The sequence below is a fragment of the Tachypleus tridentatus genome, chromosome 2 (genome assembly GCF_004210375.1).
Source record: "Tachypleus tridentatus isolate NWPU-2018 chromosome 2, ASM421037v1, whole genome shotgun sequence".
Taxonomy (NCBI): domain Eukaryota; kingdom Metazoa; phylum Arthropoda; class Merostomata; order Xiphosura; family Limulidae; genus Tachypleus; species Tachypleus tridentatus.
In genome coordinates, this window is record NC_134826.1 from 61,148,339 (window position 1) to 61,170,447 (window position 22,109).

The window sequence follows — 22,109 nt, forward strand, 5'->3', positions numbered from 1 at the left end:
AAACTTAAATATAAGAAACAAAATGGGATAGAAAGAAAAGAAAACGTTCTCTGAAAGTTCTAAGATGATGAAATTATAAACCATCCTATTTGTACTTTTCATCAAGGCAGGAAAGTCTAATTAATACATTTAACTTTAGTTACAAATAAAAATCATGTGATCGTACAAGATAGAAACAGAATACCGTGAAAGTAGTATTAGACTGGGTGCATTATTTCTCTGGGGTAGGGGCTGAGCAAGGACCACCGTAGTTTATCAACGTGTAGAAGACGACAAGAAAAGTGGATCATAAATCTAACGTGAGGCTATAAGAGTGCGCGTTTCCTTCTTTACGGTAACGTAATAACTTGAAATTAACGAAGCTGTATATACATAAACAGTTTTATATAACAGTAGCATCGGGTTACTTAACTTTGTTGGAAATTGAGGGGAGAGCAAGTAAATTTGCCATATTTACTATTAATAGTAAATACACACTAACTGGAAAAAGTAGGAGAGGTATGTGCCCCTTCTGCTCTGTGTGTTAGGCGCTTATGCTACACCTTACAAGAAACAAACCTTAAAATACTAATGTGTTCATTAATTACGATCATTTAATCTTTCTTGTCATAATTTCGAAACTAACAATGGACTTCTGAGATTACCACGGATTTCATAGACATAATATTATACTGCATAATTCATGGAGTGTATAATATTTTTCACCGAATTAATCCGCTAAAATATGTTATTACTTCAACTTTGGTCTTCCGTAAGTAAAGTAGAGCATGGGAGTAAACAGGGACTAAGTTTTAACGTTGAAAGTTCAAAGGTGTAGTTAAACATTTGTATAACATACAAATTATTACGTAATTTCTGTGAGGTGGTCTTCATCACAAATGTCTGGCGAAAATGTTGACCATGTCAGTACTTTTTTTCTCTCAATAATTATTTCATTAACTTATTTTAAATTTATATATTTTTTCGCTGTGTACTTATAACTCATGTTGCTTCAACTCAGTGTTCCAACAGTTTTCTCAAAAACTGTTTAATTAGTGATAACGTGCGACTATGTTTCAAAAAAACGTTGTATGATGTTCAAAAATTTAAAGAATAATTAATTGTTTCTTGTAACGGAAGCTAACCACGCAACAAAATAAATAATTTATTAAAATTCAGGAAGAATCGTGGTTGTTTGCATGCTGGATTGTGAATCGAAGGGGTGCATGGCTTAAAACATGATGCTGCAGAAACTGTTCTTTCAATTGTTATAAGAATAACAATGATTTCCATCATTCAGGTTGTTTGTTTGTTGGATTTTGCATAAAGCTACACAAGGGTTATCTGCCTCGTCGTCCGTAATTTAGCAGTGATAGGCTAGAGGGAACTTAGATGGTCAACAAAACTTCACAAACTCTTGGGCTACTCTAATTGAATATTGGGATTGATCGTACATTACACCACCCTTAAAGCTGGAAGACCAAACATATTCGGGAATGGGATTCAAAACCTCGAAACTGGAGCCCACAGATTTCGAGTCGAGTAAATTAACAACCAAGCCATGACATACCTACTGTTCAGGTTGAAAATTCCACTTATATTAACATTCAGTGTTGAACATACCACACAGGTAATGGATCGATCGATTCAGCGTCCTAAGAAACGACGGGTGTGTGTAAAATCTAGGAAATTAAACGAATAAAATTATTTCAAGAGAATTTATATCAAAAACCTCTTTACGCATTTCAAATATCAACTCGCGTGGTCAGTAATATATCATGTAAGACCATAACTTCTTTTTTTCTTCAGTAAACTTTATAACTTGCATAAAGAATTGAAAACTTGGTTTATTCATAACTAAAGTTTGTCCAGAATCCTAAGTTATTTTTTTTCTAGTCTCATTAAAATACTACATATTCTATCTTATTGTAGTGTAGTTTGTGGGCCTAATTTGAAACATAATCACATATTTATTGGCTTGATAAATCGTTTACTAATTTTGATAGTAGTAAGCAAATTCAAATTTACGCTGTTGAAAACATTTACTTAAGAGTTTTACTGCTGATATTCTCCAGTTCTTTATAATAAAGTGATTAATTCATATTAATAGCTATATTGTCTGTTTCCCTTTCATGCTCTGCATCTATTTAAAATTAATCATCGAGAAGAAATACATATATATCAACAACGCTTCTTTTCAAGAGTATATTGCAAAGAAATTATTTTGTAATTCCTAAAATTTCATATTGATGCTTACATTACGTCCGTCTTCGAATATGCTGAACAATCAATATGAAATAACATAAGAACAAAATTGTTTATGTGCGTTTAATTTCACTGAAAAAAATATGACTTCGTCGACAGATTGAAAGAAATCTTTCGAAATTAGCAGCTTGAACGGAAGAAACGTTTAAAGAGGAACGCGTTTGAGTGTGCATTTGTTGTTGTTCGGTTTACATGTCGGTATTATACAAATACATGATTTTATGTGCCATATCGAATAAATGTATTTGAATTGAATATTTTCTCTCTGATGTTTCTTGCTGAAGGAACGACAATAAAAAAATGCTTACTTCTACACTGGGTTTTTTCTTGCGTTCAGTAAAATAACTAAGAACAGTGGCATTCAACGGAAATATCCCGCAGCTACTTTGTGAAACAAACTACTCTATTGCACTGAATGCACCCACGGAATCGAAACTTGAACATTTTTATCAGAAATGCATTGTGGTCAGCTTCCTTTTCTTAAAATAAATGACAAAATATAGTTGCAAACGGCTCAACAGACAATCATACTGAACATACGTTATGATCACTTATGAGTAATAGATTAATTGTGTTGCAAATAACACCGTAACAGTTGTTATAAATAACGACGTCTCATCCAATACTATGTCTGTCGTGTCCCAGTCGAGTTCGTAAGCACTGGATGTGTGGTACTACTGTCAACCACCGTTAACCTGGACATCGAAAACCCGGATTACTCACAGTCCGGATGATTTTTCATATAGGTCAATCTTCATTTTTGGGAATTTAATAAATAACTCATATATTCGCATTTTGAGTACAAACAACTATTTCCTGTTTAAATATATGCATTTCCTTTGGCTACAAGATTCGGTAATCCATCATGACTCAACGAAAATTAAGTGGGAATCGAACCAGAAAAAGAAACAAAGTGATAATTACCGGCCACAAAACCCTTGCACTAACTAGTGGACAACGGTTTACGACTATATTTGTGAGAGTGGTCTTCCCTCGTAGTGGTCACGAATCCAGGACAATTCTTCTGAAAAAGATCTGGCCACCAGAGTGACTTATGTAATAATATCGTCAAGCTATAGTGCTCCAAAACGAAAATGCATCATTGAGATGTGACGTTTGTTTACACAAGAAAGAAAATCCAAGTACAAGCCTTGATACGAACATCAAATGCTTTACAAATGGTAAACTGTAGTCTGAACTACTGAGATGTTAAACGTTATTAGTAAGATGGCTTCTGGAAATTTTACCTTAATCTCGAATATTAAATGATGCAACGTCAGCTGACCAGTGTCTCAGCAGAAGAGCGAGGCGAAGACACAATTTCCATAGTGTCGTTTCAAGACAGATTCACTGTCATCACAAGTGGTACATCAATTAGGCTAATCAGTCTCAATAAAGCACGATCTATTCTTGAAGACGTCATCGCTGGGTTCCAACAAGACAGTGACTTACCTGAAGACGATGATGTAATGTGTTATTTGTGTTATTCGTTTAAAGCTGCTGAGAAATTAAAAACATTCTCTCTCTCTCTCTCTGTGTGTGTGTGTGTGTGTCTGTGTGTGTAGTTGTCTCTTCAAATAGGAAACGTCTAAAATATCTGAATACTACATCACGTAACTAATGTCTGTAATAAGTCGAAAAGCTGTTTGAAATATAAATTTCACTACTGTCTTCGGTGCTATAATGTCCTATAATTATGTCAGCACGATTTAGTGGACAACGTGCCGGATTGCGGATCGAAACTTCCAAATTCCACACCACCACAATGTTAAACATACACAACTGTTTCAGATTAATTTGAGTTATGATTTCGATAATTTGTATAGAGCGACTGTTAAATATAGGTATTTTTAGAAGCGGTAGTTTATCGGAAGTTTGCTTAAGCAACTGTTTACGAATCGTAAGTTGTGCGGTTCAAGTTATCAATCAGTCAGGTTACCAGAACCTTTCAAGTTTTTCTCGTTGTTTTAATTAAGCATTATTATATCATTATATCTAGTAGCGTGTGGAACGTTCTTATACCTATGTCGGGATATAAATGCGCGTCGGAAATTTATTTTGAGAGATGGATCTAAACTGTGTGATTATAAACTCATCCATAAAGGGTGTATAACAGCGAAATTATCACAAACTGTACTGTGATAAAAAAGTAGCGAAAAAACAATTTGTCTTATCAATTGTATTCAAAGTAACTGAACCAACCTATGTAGAAAAAGAGACAATTACTTAAACCTCTGGAAACATCTGTGATAATAAACAGTTGTAGTGGTAATTTTCAAGAGAAATTATCACAGTGATGTCGAGAAAACCCACTTGTAGAAAAAAATATATCTGTTAAACATCTATAGACATTCCTAGCAACCAATTAGCAACCTTCATAGAATTCACCACAATGAAGATAACTTCATGTTCAACAAAAACAAGTATATTCAAACAAATGGGCAACCCAGTATCACCAGTTCTAATCAATATTTTTATGATACAAGTTTAAACACAAGCAGTTAACGCAGCATTACATCCACCACTATACTGCTACAGATATGTTGATGACACGGTTGTGGGATTCACATCTACAGAACACACACTTAATTTTTTCAATCACATTAACGCTATACATTAACTTCACATGTGAACAAGAAGAAAGCAATCAAATATCATTTTTTAACCTCAAAATTACAAGAACCGATACACAATTTAAAAAAGAAAATCACCCATACTGGAATATACATTCCTTGGGACTCAACACATGAAACAAAACAAAAACTTAACATACTAAGAAACCAAACAAACATAGCCATAAAACTATGCTCACCAGATAAAATTAACGATGAATTAGACAAAATAAAATAATACTTCATCAACATCAATAAGTTTCCTCCACAAACTGTAGAAAACATTATTCGCACACACCTAGAAATAAAGCAAAATCAACCAACAAAAGTAAATATATCTCACGAATCAAAAAATCACGAAACCATATACTACTGCATACCATATATTCCCGACATCAGCAGAAACATAACTAATATTTGGCAAAAACTAGTAACAAAATATGACATTCCAGTTAATACCAAATGTATTAACTATTATAAAAACTATTATTAGTTTTCATTATTAAAAACTACACTGACAAACACCACACCAACATTATTTATAAAATACAATGTGATAACTGCCACGATTTCTATATTGGAGAAACAAGTAAAAAAATGGAAACCAGATTTAAAGAACATAAAGAGTCACCTTCACACGTTTTCGAACACTGCAAGTCAAACAAACACAATATAACCATAGAAAACACTCAAATACTAAATAAAGAAACAAACATAAACAAACGCAAAATTAAAGATGTCTTACTTATACAACAACTCAAGCTAAAAAAAAAACAATACAAAGGAACACCTTTATTCCTATATTAAAAATAATATAATAAATAATAATAGTAAAATAAGTAATATAAAATTATATATTCAAACATCTAAGCACGCCCTCTACATTCCGAGACTCAGTGGTCAGCTTCCGGTCAGTTACCTCTTCCTTTCTTTGTGAACCTAACGATGACCGTTGTTCGCTCCTCTATGTAAAAAAATTTCTCAACCTAATATCAACCTAATTTCGAGCCATTTTTACACATATAGAAATTATCACAGTTTGTATTGTAGAAACACAACAGGAAGAATAACTGATCTTGTCAAGTTGTGTTTTAAAGTAACTGAATCAGTCTGTACGAAAGTTGATGAGAGAGAGACTATTATTTAAAGGTCTGGATACTCACGTGATAACCAACAGTATATCAATATATACGTTTGATTTCTTTCAATACATCATTATAAAACAACTGAACTGTGTGTTGTTTGTCTATTTTTGAAATTTATCGTCAGCAAGTCACAGACGCCTATTGTAAAATTTCCGGCTTATACATAAAACCTGACACACACCGTTAAATACGTTTGCACTTTCAGCCCCAGTCAACCCCCCTAACTTGGTCCACAGTCCTTATGATGGAGTTACTATAAACTGACTACCTTTCTTGTGATCAGGGACTTAAAATTAGTAGCTTAACTGAACTCTAGAAATTTCTGACCTGTCCGTTTAGCTTGTGTCGCATAAAGTGTTTTCTCACCATATTTGACTTTGCCTGTGAAATAAGCGTTTCACTAACATATAATAATTGACATTTCCCTCATGAACATAGATTGAATGACGAATTTATCACATACATTCTTCAAAATTACTGAACTGAATTTTTCAGGTAAACTTTGCCATCCACGACAATAATCTACACGTCAGTCTTGTTCATATAGTGTTATTAATAGTGTATCACATTACACATAGTAGTTTTCGAAGCATTACAGAAAAACATAAGACTCTTATGTTCGTCTTCCAAGAGACAAAATACAGTTGTTGGTTTTTATAGAAATAGGTAAGGACTGAAAAAAAATGTTAAAAGATTAACTTAACGTGTGTTTATATGTACGTATATGTACTGTTTTATCACATGGAAAATTTATACACTTAAATTACATCTGAATGAATCGAATAAATAATCCAATATGTTGTGGTAATACCAAAAGGAATGATAGTAAACAAGTGAGCACTGAACGAACATTTTATTTTAACAAATCGAATACTTGATATTACCGATGTTGTAAAAACAGAATTTCTTTCCTCAGAATTGAACGATGAAAACTGCTTTAAATCAACAACTCTCGCAGGTGTAAATAGTGAAGAAAAAGTACATAACAAACAAAAAGATGGCCTCAGTAACTGCGACTTTAATTAGATCTTATATCGGTCAAAAGATGAAGCTTTGAGATAAAAGTTTGTACTTGAAAAAAAAAACACATAAAACAAAGTCAGAGCCATTCTTTGATCCATTGTACCACGGCTGAAAGGTTTAGGATTTTGTTGCTGTTAAGCCCAAAGCTGCACAATTGACTATCTGTACTTTTCTCACCGGGAGTATCAAAACCAATAAATTTACTGCTGAGTTACTGGGTCACAAAAGTTTAGGAATGAAACGAAATGAAGAAAATGTGCGAGAAGATAATAACGGAAATAAACTGAACGAAAATAAATCAACATATAAAAAAGTGAAAATACAACAAATGGTTTGTTTATTTCGTTTGTTTTTTAATTTCGCGCAAAGCTAAACGAGGGCCATCTGCGCTTGCCGTCCCTAATTTGGCAGTGTAAGACTAGAGAGGTAAAGCAGCTAGCTAGTCATCACCACCCACCGCTAATTGTTGGGTTACTCTTTTACCAACGATTAGTGGGATTGACCATCCTATTGTAACGCCCCCACAGCTAAAAAGGCGAGTATATTTGGTGTGACGGGGATTCGAACCCACGACCGTCAGATTACGAGCCGAGTGCCTTATCCACCTGACTATGCCGGGACAACAACAAATGGAGATTTTAGGACAAAACCTAGGTAAGCTGAAATGAATTCAAAAGGGATAAAAATTTATAAACTGTGAAACTTTGGAATTTGAACGTGCTTGTTTCTAAAATACGAATGATATATTTATATATTTCTACATGGAAAACAGGTTAATTCTGAGGTTTAAGTTATAAGAAGAAATATGAATTTTTGCTCAAAATATGTTATTTAGGTCTTAAGATATAATAAAAATTACATCTCATTCCGCAAAATACGTTAGTTATGTCTTAAGTTATAAGAAATATGACTCTTTCTTCACAGTATGTTATTTAGGTCTTAAGTTATAAGTTGTTTAAAGCACAAAGCTAAACAATGGACTATTTATGCTCTACCCACCTACGGTATCGAAACCCGGTTTCTTGCGTTGTAAGTCCGTGGACATTCCGCTTGGCCACTGGAGCCTTAAGTTATAAGAATAATTGTGCCTCATTCCTCAAGGCCCGGCATGACCAAGTGTGTTAAGGCGTGCGACTCGTAATCTGAGGATCGCGGGTTCGCATCCCCGTCGCGCCAAACATGCTCGCCCTTTCAGCGTGGGGGGCGTTATAATGTGACGGTCAATCCCACTATTCGTTAGTAAAAGAGTAGCCCAAGAGTTGGCGGTGGTGGTGATGACAAGCTGCCTTCCCTCTAGTCTTACACTCCTAAATTAGGGACGGCTAGCACAGAGAGCCCTCGAGTAGCTTTCCGCGAAATTCAAAAACCCAAACCTCATTCCTCAAAATACATTATTTAGGTCTTAAGTTATAAGAAGAGTTATGACTATTTTTTTTTAAATACGTTATTTAGATCGGTATATCTGATTTTTAAAATGTCAATAATGAAACAAGTTTAAGAAACCAAAGGATTCGTCATACGCGTAAAGCAAAATCTCATAGTTATAATTTATATTTCTCTGAAATAGTTTATTTTTTTCACAACTTACCTAATAATTCACTTTAACTTATTACGCTCAATACAACTGTAAGGGTCCGTCGTTTGTGGTTGAAAGATGTTGAAACCTCTTTGTTATTGAAGTACTTATATTTTAATACACTCGAATATAACTTTTGAAGAAACCCACAGTTTGATAATCAGTCTCTAGTTGCTCTTTCAACACTAAAGTAAGTGCCATTAATAAAATCTACCCCAGTAGTAATCTGAACGTCACAGCTATATTAGGCTGATTTGGCCAGCTATCACCATCATGAATCTTCTAAAGCTAGTGACAACTGGCATAGCTCAAAATGGCAGTCCTCAGTCAATCACAAGTTAAACATGGCCAAATAGGTTTCTTCTTTATAACGGGACGAGTTTGTATCTTGTACAGTTATATAAATCACACCACTCTGGCTCACGCAGCAATATATTTCACAACGCAATTGTTTGTCGGATTTCGCATAAAATTACACGAGAGTGGTCTGTGCCAGCTGCTCCTAAAGTTATTAAACACCGCCTACCATTCTGATTCACTCACTAAGGCGTTTCAGATCGAAATACATTTTTGTTTGTTTATTGGATTTCACACAAAGCTACACGCAGGCTGTCTGTGGTATCCTTTCCTAATTTCGAAGTGAACTCCAAGAGGGAAAAACGGTTTGTCAACACCACCTACTGTCAAATCCTGTGCTACTCTTGTCAGAGCGAATCGTCACTTTTTCATTTCATCTCCCTCCCTCTTTTTTTCTGGAGGGGAGGACGCAAACGTGGAAATTAGCTCTACAGACTAGAAGTATGCCACTAGACTATGCTTGGACCCAAGTCGCAAATACAGGCATCTGTGTTCTAGTGTTGAAAACCAAGTTATTTTACACAGGTTTTTCTACGCGTTTTCTGGTATTCATCACAGAAAGAAAACATCAAAAAACAATATAGAAATTCCATGAAAATATCTGCGGCATGTTCAGACATACAAAAGTCAATCACAAGTGCCTTTAACAGTACTAAAACTTGTGAAAACATATTTCAGCGACTGAATACATGCTAGTAATATTGTACGAATAAATAGAAATGAACTTCAATGTCTGAACATATATCGACACTATTAGCATAGTAAGTAAAAACACACAAACTATAGCTATTATTGAGTATATACTAACAAAATTATTTCAGTACGTACAAACCATAATAACTGAGTAAAATACATATAAACAAACGACTGTGACAGAGCATATACTTGTAATATTACTGTAATAAGTACAAACTATAATGAATGAGTAAATACTGGTAAAAGTATTGAACAAAAGCAAATGATAGTACCTGAATACATGTGACTCAAGTTAATGAATAAAACAAACTATAGTGGCTGAATGTATGCCAATAATATTAGCGAACAGAAACAAGATATAGTTACCAAGTGCATAGTGGTAAAATCACCCATATAAATACAGTACAGTAACTGAGTACTTAGTGGTAACATTACCCAATAGGAACAAAGTATACTGAGTAAGTACATAGTGGTAAGATTACTCAATAGGAACAAAGTATACTGAGTGAGTACTTTGTGGTAAGATTATCCAACAGGAACAAAGTATACTGACTGAGTACTTTGTGGTAAGATTACCCAATAGGAACAAAGTATATTGACTGAGTACTTAGTGGTAAGATTACCCAATAGGAACAAAGTATATTGACTGAGTACTTTGTGGTAAGATTACCCAATAGGAACAAAGTATATTGACTGAGTACATAGTGGTAAGATTACCCAATAGGAACAAAGTATATTGACTGAGTACATAGTGGTAAGATTACCCAATATGAACAAAGTATATTGACTGAGTACTTTGTGGTAAGATTACCCAATAGGAACAAAGTTATTGACTGGGTACTTTATGGTAAGATTACCCAATAGGAACAAAGCATATGACTGAGTACTTTGTGGTAGGATTACCCAATAGGAACAAAGTATATTAACGGAGTACTTACTGGTAAAATTACCCAATAGGATAGTGGCTGAGTACATAGTGGTAATATTATTAAATACAAACTATAATGATAGAATATATGCTGTAACGTTATTCATTAAGTAGTAGAAACAAACTATAATGCATGAGTATATATTGTAACATTCTTACAGTGTACACAAATATATTACGGCATTATCAAAATTAAACCTATTCTAGTCAGAGGAACGTGCTAACAATATCCCCCACATTAATGACATCATCATTAATTCATGAGCTGATTAGAGAAAGTCACGCCGTTACAAAATTGTCGTATTTAAGACAAAATAAAACGAACAATTTTATCAGAGAGCTAAGACTAGAAATGATCATTACCACAATAATTTTAACAGTTTAATTTTGAGTAGAAATATAAAAATGAAATGTGCACTCATTTATCTGGAAGAAATTCATTAATTCTTAAGTTTCTCTATGGTAAAGTAATTCTTGATTATGAAAAACTCATTTGAAATAAAAATGTATTTTAAAACAGCTGGTATGGGTATTAACACTTTTATTGATAAGGAGAGAACCACATTTTGACCTTCCTAGGTCATCTTCAGGTTCTCTCCTTATCAATAAAAGTGTTAATACTCACACCAGCTATTCTGATATATAAATTCTTAAGTTTGTAACCAAAGAGTACTCTTGAATTCAGAGTAAAATATACTTCTATTTTTAAATGTTTCATATCCCATATAATCGTTTCTGTTTAAATACTCTCCTGTTTTTTACTCTCCGGTTAATAAAGCTATTTTAATACCCTTTCTCATGGTTAATAATGTTATTTTATCACTATTCTAATGACACAACGCAGTTTGCTTTGATATGTAAGCAGTGGCAGCGCAAAGGGGGGGGGGCTTGAGCCAAGCCCCCCAATATTGTTACCTACATATATTCATAAAATATGGAAAACACAATCGTCGTTGTTGCTTAACAATTAACATCAAAGAGACATAGATCTGTAGAACTCAACGTCTTCATTAAGACGGAAGTATGTGTCATGGGTCTCATAGCAACGTACTGAATGCACTGAAACTCATGCGCTGTATTGCCGCTCCCTGTGTAATGCCATTCTATCTTGGGCTTTGACGAAGATTAGACAACCACGTTGATTTCAAGTTACAACAGCTCATCAGGGATTTTACTTGATAAACCAAAGGTTTCACAGGTATTTACCCATTAATTTCATTTATCTTTTATTGAAAAGTAAAACATAGCATGCATGTATAAGTGTATTGTGTATAGGTCAAAACTATGAAGCATTTAGCCGGTGTTGTGTCCTCTGTGATATCATTTTGCATTATGTATCAGCCATCCAAAATTTGCTGCCAATCAGCAGAACAGGTGCATTGTTTTGAAGTAATATTAACTATAAACACAACATGATGAAAGATAGTTAGCCTGATAGTGGCCTTACTTTCCTCAGAGTGTATTAACTCCACATTGGATAATTCGTTTCTGGTATGTTAACTATGTCTTTATGTTATATTTCTCTTCATTTGTAGCTTTACTCTTAATGGTATATTAAATGTTCATTCTAAGCTAATCTTGATTTTCTTTATTATTATGTATTACCTTGGGTGGAATTTAGGTGAGCTTCCTCTTTTACATATATGCATATTTTCATAAACAGATTATTTCTAATTTGTAATAATAAATTATTAATCAGAGTATGAGTTTCCAATGAAAACTGTATTGAAAACACAGTTCAAAATAGCACTCCTTTCCGAAATGTACCTTGGTATTTACATTATTATAATTTACCATCTATACTTCATACTGATGGCATTTTGGGAAGCCCTTCCACAGTTTACCTCAGCCCCCCAACGAAAATATCCTGGCGCCGCCACTGTATGTAAGTAAATATAATACATAATGCTCAACTTGAAAAGGAGATGAAAAGATTTTCTTTAAACGCGTCGCTCCCTAAACCTAAAAATGTGCCACAAATGTAAATTTCTGTTAAATTAACGAATCAGAAACCTAAAAGTATTTTTAAACAATTCCATTAATACCACTGGTTATGATATTTAAAACAATTATTAATAATAATGTTTTGATTTTTTACTATTATCTTTTTTTTTTTACATTTTAAAAAATAATATTTTTCACTGTTAGTTTTAGTATAAGGATTGAAAACTAACTTAAGCCTACTAAGATGGTTGATCTTCGTAGGATGTTAATAGGATTATCATTGAAATTATCACTAACAGTGACGGTACCCAACTGGTGGTTCGAAGCATTCTAACTATTATTGGTGTTTCATTTTTATGTATTCTCAACGTTTCAATTTCAGTTGTTTTCTGTCTTTAGCAACTTACGACTGTATTCTCAGTGTCTAAGTTATAACGCCTTTTTTCTGTCTTAAACAGCTTATGCATACTTATGAGCGTTTCATTTGTAACACCTGTTTCATGCCTTAAACAGCTTATGACTGTATTCTCCGTTTGTTGACATTCTCGCGAAGCTACTCAAGTGCTGCCTGCGCTAGCCGTCCCTAATTTTGAAGTGATAAACAAGAAGGAAGGTATCTAATCAATAACATTAATCGCCAACTCTTGGGCTACACTTTACTAACGAATAGTGTAATTAACGGAATATTATGACATCCCCACGACTAAAAGAGCGAGCAGGTTCGAAGACGGGATTTGAGCCCGCGACCTGCACATTACACCTCGAGCGCCCTAGCTAAATTAAGGCTAAGGAATTTTCAGTACTATATTATATATTTATTTTTACCCATATATTATTTTCTTAGAGCAGTAAGCCTAAAAATCTCGCGCAAGTCTTTTAAGTGCTAAAAAAAAGAATACGACGTCATAGAACAATGGATTCTACAATTGAATCATAATTAACCTGTTTTAGAGATTTTAAATAACTAACATAAACTGCGACGTTATAAAAAATTCTTCAAAGGGAATGAACAGGGATTTCGCATTGTAGGGATTAAGTTCCTCGCTAAAATCAGGGTTTCGATTCCCCTCAGTGGACACAGCACAAAGCCCGATGTAGCTTTGCTATAAGAAAAGACCTCGCTGGTACAGCGATAAGTATACAGACTAAAAATGCTAAAATCAGGGGTTCGATTTCCCTCGGTGAACTCAGCAGATAGCCCGATGTGGCTATAAGGAAACTTTGTTTGTTTCTTTTTGAATTTCGCGCAAAGCTACACGAGAGCTATCTGCGTTAACCGTTCCTAATTTAACAATGTAAGACTAGAAGGAAGACAGTTAGTCATCATCACCCACCGCCAACTCTTGGGCTACTCTTTTACCAACGAATAGTGGGATTGACCGTCACATTATAACGCCCCCACGGCTGAAAGGGTGAGCATGTTTGACGCGACGGGGATGCAAACTCGCGACCCTCAGATGACGAGTCGCACGCCTTAACACGCTTGGCCATTTATAAGGAAACACAGACAGTGCTATAAGAAAAACACGCGCGCAAGAATTACTTAACTATCAAAAACCATTACATATATTTTGTTTTTATACAGCGAATCGTGATCAACGTTATTTACAGATACAATGTAATTTCAACATTCTTGAGATATTAGTTATGGGTGTCTGGGGGAAGAAAAGAGGGAACTTGACTCGATATGGGCAACCATCACCTAGTTTATGTTTAAAACACGTAATGATCTCTATACGGACAACCATCACCTAGTTTATATTTAAAACACATAATGATCTCTTTGCGGACAACTACCACATAAATTATATAAACAATCTTACTGAATAAGACTAAACAATATTCATAACGATTTTTCATGTACAAACACATAAACAAACAAATACACATAGGACACCTTTGTTTACTGTAAAATAACCACAACAAAAGTTTCAATAGAAATGAAACAAAGCACCAGGTGAAGATGGCATACAAGTCATCTTACTAAAACAAAAAAAAAAAAAACACCCAGATATTGCTTTAACATCTCAAGGAACTACTCTACTTAATGTCCCTTTAACACTGGGATACTTGAAAGCACACGAATATTTTCATATTATTAAACAGAGGAAATAAGATAGAGACCAAATAGTGTGACCAGGTGTATTGGCAAAATTCTAAAAATAATGATAAGTAGTTATAGAAAATTTCAAAATTACCCAAAGTACAGAACGGTTTGAAACAATTCCGACAAACCACTAACCAAATAGTTAACTGAATCTGTAACGGATAGTTGTAATTAAAAAAAAAACACATCAGAGAGCTCGTGTCGTCTGCTTACTCAACCTGGGGAAGTTTTGGATACAATCTGATTCTCAGGTCTAAGGTTCCGGATGCTACAGATGGAACTACCAAAAGGAATTCTTCGGTGATAGTCCAGCTTCTCAGATAATAGAAAATGTCGAGTAAGTGTAGAGGGCACGTAATTAAAGTATTTTACTCCTAAAGTGTGCGTCCCTTAAGGAGGAGTAATTACCTCTCTACTCTTCATCAGTATGTAAGCGATATGCCACTGACTGTTACAAAGTTCGAGGGTGATGAAGCAGTTTGGAAGAGTTATGACAGCCACAAATTTTCAACTCATGTTTAATGTTTGTTTGTTTAGTTATAATTTTGTGCAAATTTACACAGGGGGCGTTATATAATGACGGTTAATACCACTGTTCGTTAGTAAAAAGAGTGAAAGGGCTGAAAGGGCGAAGGTGTTTGATATGACGGGGGATTCGAACCCGTGACCCTCAGATTCCGAGTCAAGCGACTTAACCACCTGGCCATGCTTGGTCCTCCCATGTTTAATGAATAGCTGAATACTACCGAAATAAACTAATAAAAACATATACACCAAAAAACATGGGTCCTTATGTTCCCAAAATACAATAAAACTCATAAAACGAGATCAGAATGTTCCTACATGGATCTCTTCCCCAGATTGCTACATGCGCAAAATTTTAAGCCTTACTTAAGGCTCCAAGATAACCTGGAAAGCACGTGCACACGAGGTCTAATGCAAGATGTGGAAGCAAATGAAATATATCAGGAGTGTAACAATAACGCAGACAAATCACCGAGAAACATATTAAAAATATACACACACAACACGCCTGCTAGGACGCACATAATTAAACAGAGCTTACAAACTATATGGAACTCATCAGCCCTCGCTACAGCAGATAAAGTTCCACTCACAATAAGTTCAGTTTTCCTACACAATTATGTGAGCATACAGCAACTCCACGACAGTCTTTCTTAATAAATCAGTCATTTATATCCAGTCAAATTAAACAGGTTATTACTTTCACTAGACAACTACATCATACATCATGGAAATAAGCCTTGGTTGAGACTGTCTGAATTCTTGATTGTCTGTCAGCGCTAATGCTGAAGGTTGAATATTAATGAACACAGTCATGATAAAGGTAATGTAATTATGATAGTGACTTTACATAAATACGGAACCCTCACTTATGTAATGTTTGTCATTTAATGGTGCAACTTAAACGTATTACAACACCGACTGCGAAAGGAAGAAGAGGTTTTCACAGCATTTGACCCTCCAAATGCAAGGGACATATTTAAATAGTTTAGGGGTAATGTAATCTGATGTGAAACATAGCCTGCAATTGTTTAGTTTTTTTAGAAAAAGCAGTTATTCATCTATAGAAGATTTCATATTCACTTAGAAGCATTTTATTGGAAACAACCTGTCTCTGTTTGTATATTTTCTTACAATTAATCATGAAGAAGTCCCGATTAATTAACTGTTCCGTGACAAGTTATTTAAAAAGTTTAATTAATTTACATAGGTGTTGTTAAAGGTGCAATTAATTTTACTTGGGTTTATTGTTAGAATAGAAACTTAAACATAGTTTTGATGATTGTGAATACATCTGATTTTATAAGCATTGATCTCCACATACACATATACAATTATGGTTTGCTCTTACTACCTTCCAGAGTATTTTTCTCAAGTTAAAACAGTATTTAGTTTGATAGATGTGCTTTGAAATACGCGACTTCCAATACAACTTCGCTGACATATTTTAAGAACTTAATACCCTATAGAAAACACGTTTGGTAGAATATTATCGTTTTTTTTTTGTTTTTTTTTTTTGCCATATTACCACAAACACGCCACTCTTACCTTTCAGAAATACATCCAGCAGTCCCTTCGAACAGCGAAAATAAACTGTGATTTGTGAGACACTACTGAACTGCGAATCTAGTTTGTATAACGGATAAGAGAAGAGACAGACACTAACTCATGCGTCAGCCTCCTCCTGGTTATCCGAAAAAGTAGCCGAGTACACTGAACGCTTTCTGCTCATCTCACTATGACAACTCGAATATTTGGTCTGTGCAGTAAGAACAGTACAAAGAGCCAACTAGAAAATCAGCGCACCGTAGCCCGCCAGAAGATCCGCTGGTTCTGGTTTTAAATCATCGTCAGCATCCTACAGAAGGAGCGCCACCGTGTGAGGAGTCATCCGATAATGAATGAATTTTACAAGTATATTCTTGGCACATTTACATATAAAACTTGGTCCCTATCAGACTAATAATTACTATCTGCTCTTTGTTTTCGACGGAAAAAAGAAATAATTTTCACGGTCGAAAACGCAAAAACATATTTACTGAATTAACTAGATACATTAAAACCACCAAAGTAAACAATTTGTTTTTCTTGAAAATAGCACAAGTTGTGACAACAAAATGGCGTTTAGTAGATGCTAGCTAAAATACGAGAATATGTATTGTAATTTTTAATTGTTTTAAAATATTCGTGCACAGCTAGCTATACATGCACTACCTGGTCCTTTGTATATAGTCTTTTTCGTTCGCTTCATTGTGGGTATTTGGGAATGTTAATTTTTGAATACCCAGAAGGGTCAGGTACAAAAGACCTCTTCCTCCATCCCTAACTTTCATGTCGGCTACTAGTAAGAATTTGTTATTGTGTAGACTTGGGCCAGAGTATCCCTCGGGTACTCTGCCCCTTTTCAGGGCTACTCTAATTTTGTTTGTTTGTTTTCGAATTTTGCGCAGAGCAACACGAGGGCTATATCCCTAATTTTGTACTGATAAATTTGAGAAAAGAAAGCCACTCAGCCTAACCCACCTATAACACTACATGACTGCTCTTCAATATCTTAAAACAATTAATTTTTAACTTTAAGTAATTATTAAAGTACTACTAAATAATACAAATATTGATACAACTCGTTTATGTTTTATTGCCTTAATTAATATTAAGTGGCAGGGAAATAAAACAAACATTTAAAATGTTGAATAATAAATTTAAACGACCAACAATAACAAGCATATATAATACGTAACCCGTACTACCAACCACTTTATTTAATGAAAACCTCAGAGTACAGTAAAATTCACGAAGTAATAATATTCAAAGCAGGAATAGGATTGTTTGTTTGTTTGTTTGTTTTAATTTCGCGCAAAGCTACACGAGAGCTATCTGCGTTAACCGTTCCTAATTTAACAATGTAAGACTAGAAGGAAGACAGTTAGTCATCACCTCCCACCGCCAACTCTTGGGCTACTCTTTTACCAACGAATAGTTGGATTGGCTGTCACATTATAACGCTCTCACATGAATAGGAAACACGAGATACCAAAAAAATACATCAGAAGGATAGAACTTAACACAGTTTCAACTACATTGTCAGAAAGATATATTTGAAGCATATTAAATTATGAACTGACCTGATAATGCATAAGACAGAAGTTAATGTGTATATATTTATTCACACTTAAAAAATTTACGGATAAATTCTGAGCCAGTAAGATCTTCAGATACACTGCTGATTTCTCCCCAAAGTTTCTTTGTTTGTTTTGAATTTCCCGCAAAGCGACTCTAGAGCTATCTGCGCTAGCCGTCCCTAACATAGCAGTGTAAGACTGAAAGGAAAGCAGCTAGTCATTATTATCCACCGCCGACTCTCAGGCTACTCTTTTATCAACAAATAGTCGGATTGACCGTACCATTATAACGACCCTACGGCTGAAAGGGCGAGCATGTTTGGTGTAATGGGAATTCGAACCCGCGACACTCGGATTACGAGTCCAGTGTCTTAACTATATGGCCATGTCGGGCCCTCCCAAAAGTAATCAGGTGAGTTCCACAGAATAAATGAAAGTTCAACAGAAAACGTATTTTGGATTAAGTTTGAATTCTTTGATTTTAGCAGAGTTTGAACAAAGAGAGAGAGAGAGAGTAATTGTAAAACAATTTTTATTCAACATACAAAAGTCTATCTAAAGTATCAAACGCAAAAGACGAAAGGGACCTCTCTGAAATGCCTTAAAAACTTATTAAGATCTCATTACGAACTAATTAGCTTTAACAAATACACCTTAAGATAATATTTAAACATATAACTTTACTTACATTTCTTTGGGCCTGAGCTTGAAATAGAACGATGACCAATCGTACAATAAGTCCATCTTTACAGAAATCCTTCCATCAAGAAACTGAAGTGGTATCATAAGCGTGTGACTCAGTACAGTAGGTAGTAGAGTGAAAGGAACTTAGCGATTTTCCTTACCGACACTCTGTGTTGTAATCAAATACACTTATCTGTTTGAAAAATCATACATTAAACAAGGGGTTAGGCTGCATATCACTCACATACATTGCAGTTTTTTGCCTTTGACCTCCTGTACAATAAGAAGATTCAAGCTGTAACATGTCTGTTCTAAGCTATGAGTGTCGCCACAAGGTACCTTTATGCAAACTTTTATCTAGATTGGTCGAAATATAATGAAATTATAGGTCAAAAGTTCAATATTTGTTGTTTTTATATTTCTGGCCCCATTAAAGTCTCATAACTGTCTGCTGCATAATTGTAAATTATATTTGTGCAAACCCATTTGGATTGGTTGAAATATTGAGGAATGGCAGGCCAAAAATCTAAATTTTAAGAAATATGTTGACTTTTCACTTCAATGATACATCTATTTATCTGCTTATGTCTGTAAGAGCTGTTATATTTTTGTCAACTTTTGATTGGCTGAAATAAAACGAAACAGCAAGCCAAAACATCCAATTATGCTATTAAAAAAAAAGAATCCTCTGTAAAATGAAAAAGGCATAAATCATAAATTTGTCTGACATGTCTGTCGGAGTTGTCGCAAAGTATCTTTGTGCCAAATCCCAATTGAACTAATGCACGTATAGAGGAACTGCAGGTCAAAATATGTTTTTGCAATGTTTTGACCTTTGACTCCTTACATCGAAACGGGAAGCTAATCAAAAAAAGAAAAATGTGTCTTGATACATTGTAGCAATAGTTATGCCTACCATTGTCCAAAACGATCAGCCAATAAATATGAGAGTCACGAATATTTGTAATTGTTGGAATGAAGAACGAAACATAGGAAATGCAGTATTTTTATGGTAATTAGGATGAGAGGAACCTAGCAATATTCATGACAAACATTGTGTGTTGCAAACACAAACATCTGCAAATATTAGAATTTTGAATAAATCGTACATTAAACGAACCAAGGACTTCTCTGTAAGTCATGCACTAAAATAAATGAACATGCTTGTTTGCTAAATTTCACGCAGAACTATTCGAAAGTTATTTTCATGCGTCAGGCATCCCAAAATTTGAGAGTAAATATACTAGAAAGAAGATATTCAGTCAACGCCATTCATCGTCAAATCTTGGGCTATTATTGTCTGACAGAACAGTAGGACTTGACACTTACTCTTATAACGCACCTGTAATCCAAAATGCACAGCGCGATTTGTTCTTTCTTTCAGTGGGTCATGCTAACCATTAATCCATTCTCAGCATATACAAGGAACATTCTGCATTTTCAAGCTAGTGATCTCCATTTTTCAAGAACGTTTTCATAAGTAACATAAAAACCTGTATATATGTGCTGTTTTATATCTGTAGCACCCCTCCCTCAGTGGCAGAGAGGTGCATCTGCGGACATACACTGCTAGAAATCGGATTTCGGTACCAGTAGCGGGCAGAGCAAAGATAGCCTTTCGTGTAACTTTGTGCTTTTCCCCAATTGGCGCAGCGGAATGCCTATGGACTTACAACATCAGAACCTGGATTTTGATACCTGCGGTGGGCAGGGCACAAATAGCTCTTTTTGTAACTTTGCGTTTAACTTCAAAGAAGTAATTAACTTACCGAATAGTGTAATTTGACTTTCACTTATAGAGTACATACACAGCCCAAAAGTTCAAAGTAAGATTTTGTGGGAAATGAACGCCAACCATGAAATCCCTCGATTCACAGTCCGGGCACTAAAACAACTAGGTCAAGCCCTTCTTACAAACAAATGAACAAACATAGAAGACAAATTCATATTACATTTTTCTTTCCACCAATTATATGGGTGAAAAATAATTTTCTTGTTTGTATATTTCTAATTATTTTTTCTATTTACGTTATAAAATCATTGTGTTATCATCTTATATCGCTGACTAAAAGGTAGCTTTGTGCTCAATTCCAAACAAACAACAACTTGTATCTGTAATCATGTGACAACTATGACTTTGTGTTGCTACAGTAAAAGAGATAACATAAAACGTTTTGTAAATAATTATTTGTACCACTGGTTCATACCTTGAGTAAACAATTTTCACTTGTCTCCATTTTGTACGAAGTATTCAGTGCAGGCGAAGTATTTAAGCACGCGAACAACGCTAGCTTTCCAACAAGCAGCATCGTCGGGCCTTGGTAGGATTGCAACGACACCCTTTAAATTAATCAAATCTTCTAAGGGCTACGTTTTACACCAAATTTATCACTACAACGTAATAGATGTGGAAAACCACTCTAACGATATATTCTCTATAAATGGTGTTTCAAGTGTAAAAAGAAAAATCAACAATGACGTCCTTACGATACAGAAATCGATTATCGAGACTAGCCTTAACGTTGTTCATCGCTCACGAAAATTCTGCTTCCTCAGGTCTATACATCTCGATTTTCTTCAAAAACGACAGTTAAATAAATACTTCCTTATCATTCCTCATTGTTACTTTCATCCCCTTTTATCCCCCGCAATCGTCTGAAATGCATTCGACTCTAAACAACATCTGATTTCTTGGATGTTCACCACGCTTAATGATACATAAGCGATTATACTGATAGGCTGTTCAGTAAATTACTTCGGGAAAATGAGTTCAAAGCTGTTTGCATAGTTTTACAGGTTAGAAATAATCAAATTGAGTTCGATGACGTCAGAATTTAAGATTTTTCGCTACATTGGTAAATGATGAAACTAGAATTAATTCTTGCATTAATTATCCTTACTATGTTCTTGTTGAACTGTTTGAATTTTTTTAAAACCTTTTCCTTTGATCGATGAGGAAACGTCATTCACAAACACTAAGTGAGCATATATTTAAATTACGAACAGGCATAGCCAGGTGGTTAGGGGACACTTGTTTCACCAAATATGTTTGCCCTTTCAGTCGCGGGGGCATTACGTTATGGTCAACCCCACTTTTCGTTTGTTAAAAGAGTAGCCCAATAGTTGGCGGTGGGTGGTGATGAATA

General features: G+C 34.7%; 1 protein-coding gene across 11 annotated transcripts in view; it reads right to left on the reverse strand.

Moving 5' to 3' along the window:
• The window catches only part of LOC143243949 (uncharacterized), an 85,336-nt gene that overhangs the window by 43,363 nt on the left and 19,864 nt on the right, over positions 1 to 22,109 (reverse strand). For 2 of the 11 annotated variants that reach the window (XM_076487800.1, XM_076487799.1), the window contains exons 1-2: positions 16,706 to 17,013; positions 1,550 to 1,661 (exon numbers count right to left, since the gene is read on the reverse strand). The gene's annotated coding sequence lies outside the window, so the exon portion shown is untranslated. Of the gene's footprint in view, positions 1 to 1,549; positions 1,662 to 8,612; positions 9,212 to 16,705; positions 17,015 to 18,967; positions 19,144 to 22,109 lie in introns of those variants that run through there. The other 9 variants (XM_076487805.1, XM_076487801.1, XM_076487806.1 and 6 more) reach the window with 6 other exon arrangements.